Source organism: Chiloscyllium plagiosum, chromosome 11 (assembly GCF_004010195.1).
Source record: "Chiloscyllium plagiosum isolate BGI_BamShark_2017 chromosome 11, ASM401019v2, whole genome shotgun sequence".
Lineage (NCBI taxonomy): Eukaryota > Metazoa > Chordata > Chondrichthyes > Orectolobiformes > Hemiscylliidae > Chiloscyllium > Chiloscyllium plagiosum.
Window position 1 is genome coordinate 19,543,967 of NC_057720.1, and position 3,621 is coordinate 19,547,587.

Below are 3,621 nucleotides of genomic sequence, written 5' to 3' on the forward strand. Positions count from 1 at the left end.
GGCACTGCAGGAGGTGCTGCACTGCTGGAGGTTATGTAATGCTGGAGGTGCTGCATTGCTGGAGTTGCGGCACTGCAGGAGGTGCTGCATTGCTGGCGGTGCGGCACTGCTGGAGGTGCTGCACTGCTGTAGCTGCTGCACTACTGGAGGCGCTGCACTGCTGGATGTGCAGCACAGCTGGAGGTGCTGCACTACTGGAGGCGCTGCACTGCTGGATGTGCAGCACAGCTGGAGATGCTGCACTAATGGAGGCGCTGCATTGCTGGAGGTGCTGTAGTGCTGCCGATGCTGTGATGCTGGAGATGCTGCACTGTTGGAGATGCTGCATTGCTGGAGGGGTTGCACTCCTGGAGGTGCTGCATTGTTGCAGGTGCTGCACTGCTGGAGGTGCTGCACTGCTGGAGGTGCTGCACTGCTGGAGGTGCTGTATTGCTGGAGGTGCTGCATTGCTGAAGAAGCTGTATTACTGGAGGTGGTGCACTGCTGGTGGTGTAGCACTGCTGGACGTGCTGCATTGCTGGAGGTGCTGTACTGTTGGTGGTGCTGCATTTCTGGAGGTGCTGCATTGCTGGAGGTGCTGTAATGTTGGTGGTGCTGCATTTCTGGAGGTGCGGCACTGCTGGAGGTGCTGCATTGCTGGAGATGCTGTACTGCTAGTGGTGCTGCATTGCTGGAGGTGCTGCATTGCTGGAGGTGCTGTGCTGCTGGAGGTGTGACATTGCTGGAGGTGTGACACTGCTGGAAGTGCTGTATTGCTGTAGGTGCTGTACTGCTGGAGGTGCTGCACTGCTGGAGGTGTGACATTGCTGGAGGTGCTGCATTGCTGGAGGTGCTGTGCTGCTGGAAGTGCTGCTCTCCTAGAGGTGCAGCACTGCTGCAGGAGGTGTGACACTGCTGGAAGTGTTATCCTTTGGTGGAGATGATAAGCTGATGTGCTGCCTGTCATCGAAGGTGGATGTAAAATATTTTAAAATTTTGAGAAGGAATAGCAGGGGAGAGCTCCCTGTTATTTTACCGACTCTCCCTGACCCAACATCACTGAAAACATATTACCTGGTCAGTGCTGTTTGTGCAAACTCATTGTGTCCAATTTAGCTGATGTGTTTACCTTACAATCGTCTCAACATGTCAAAAAGGACCTGATTGGGTGTAAAATGCTTTGGGATGTTATGAAAGGCATTATGTAAATACAAGTCTTACAATTAATGATGTTTTCCCTATTTCCTACAGAATTTTATTTTCTATACCCCTTGTCTGCTTTTACTGTCATAGAGATGTATAGCATGGAAACAGATCCTTTGGTCCAACTCGACCATGCCGACCAGATATCCTAAATTAATCTAATCCCATTTGCCAGCATTCGGCCCATATCCCTTTAAACCCTTCCTATTCAGATTCCCATCTAGATGCCTTTTAAATGTTGTCATGGCAGCAGCTTCCGCCACTTTCTCTGGCAGCTCATTCCATACACGCACCACACTCTACATGAAAAAGTTGTTCCTTAGGTCCCTTTTAAATCTTAAACCTATACCCTCTAGTTCTGGACTCCACTACCCTAGAGAAAAGACATTGGATATTCACCCTATGGTTATGAAGTGAATAGATAAGGTAGAAGGAGGGGAGGCTGTTTCCATTAACGGGTGAAAGCAAAACTAGGCGGCATAATGGGGAGCATACCTAGAATTGAAACATAACCAGAAGTTGCTGAGAAACCTCAGCAGGTCTGGCAGCATCTGTGAAGAGAAATCAGAGTTAACCTTTCGGGTCCGGTGACCCTTCCTCAGATCTAGGATTGAGTTGAGGAGGAACTACTTCACCCAAAGGGTTGTGAATCTGTGGAATTCCCTGCCTGGTGAAGCAGTTTAGGCTACCTTGTTGAATCCACAACCACCTGATGAGGGAGCGGCGCTCCGAAAGCTGGTGCTTCCAATTAAACCTATTGGTCTATAACCAGGTGTTGTGTGATTTTTATCTCTGAAGTCAAGGCTTGCTTTGTAATACTGTCTCCAACCTCTACTGTCAGGCAGAAGGTACAGACACACACCAATAGGTTCAAGAGCAGCCTCTTCCTTGCTGTTATTAGTTAAAAATCACACAACACCAGGTTATAGTCCAACAAGTTTAATTGGAAGCACACTAGCTTTCGGAGCGATGCACCTTCATCAGGTGATTGTGGAGGGCTCGATCGTAACACAGAATTTATAGCAAAAATTTACAGTGTGATGTAACTGAAATTATAAATTGAAGAATTGATTGTCTGTTAAGCCTTTCATCTGTTAGAAGTGAAACTATAACTGAAACTTTCATGAAAGAAGTGAAACTATCACTGTATTCTAACAGATTTTTAACTTTGTACACCCCAGTTCAACACCGGCATCTCCGAATCATTGCTGTTATTAGACTGTGGAATGGACCAGGTAAAAACAATGATATAACCTGGTGTTGTGTGATTTTTAACTTTGTACACCCCAGTCAAACACCGGCATCTCCGAATCATTGCTGTTATTAGACTGTGGAATGGACCAGGTAAAAACAATGACTGCAGATGCTGGAAACCAGATTCTGGATTAGTGGTGCTGGAGGAGCACAGCAGTTCAGACCACTCTAATTTCAATCTAATGCTGATCTTACTTTTGTGCACCTCCTGTTCAGTCTCGCCTTACTCTGTGTAAGCAAACTATGAACTGTATGACCTTGTGTTATGATCTGCCTGCACTGCTTACAAAACAAAATTTTTCACTGTACTTAGGTACATAAGACAACAATAAATCAAAGTCTTGATTCAAGGGAAAGGTCTCTGATATAAACTATCAGTGCCATTGCAATTTCAAACAGCCTTTTGTTTCACTTTCCCATTAGTTTTTGAGCTAAAGCTGCAGAGAGAGAAAAGGGACATCTAAAATTAAATGCAACTCTTGGCATCAGCTGAATGCATCTTGTTGCAAAGTAAATCGAGCAGCGATACAGTCAGAATGTTACAATGAATTGTGACATCACATTCTAATTGTGAAAATGAAACTTCTCAGCAGTTTGGTGTCATGTTGAGCTTCGGGGCAAATCCAACAGGTGGCTCCGTGGCGCAATGGATAGCGCATTGGACTTCTAGACTGAAAGCTGTGAGGCATTCAAAGGTTCCGGGTTCGAGTCCCGGCGGAGTCGTTCTCTTTAGTTTTAAAATCTCAAAATAAAAGCTTCGCTTCCAATTCAAACCGGGACCGAGTAACTAGAAACCGAGCGTCGCTTCGGTATTTTAGACGGGGAGAGAAGTCCCTGAGAGTTACTACCCGTTACAGAATCGAAGGCAAATGGCAGCCTGAAAGTTGGGCTGTGGGGGAAAAAGACGTGCGAACGAAACGGCAACAAAACAGCCCTTCGCCCGCTTTGAAATGAAGGTGGTTCGCGAAACCTCACTGTTGGAGACGGTGAATGTTTTCAGAAATCATCGAGCGGATCCTAAACTGTGACTTTGTAAAGCACAAAACCGCCCCTTTTACCAGTTTTACTCTCGCTTGTATTGCAATAAGTCTGGACGAAATCTGATAAATGTAATAACCTGGACATTTCATGGGCACAAAGTTAAAAAGCACACAATTTCATGTGTATGCAGGGCACATTATAAAT

At 46.0% G+C, this 3,621-nt stretch overlaps 1 non-coding gene across 1 annotated transcript; it reads left to right on the forward strand.

Annotated features, from left to right (window-relative positions):
* Positions 1-3,068: 3,068 nt before the first annotated feature.
* trnar-ucu lies at positions 3,069-3,159 on the forward strand. Its single transcript is given in 2 exon segments — positions 3,069-3,105; positions 3,124-3,159. It is a non-coding gene; the product is annotated as a tRNA-Arg (tRNA).
* The last annotated feature ends 462 nt before the right edge of the window (positions 3,160-3,621 follow it).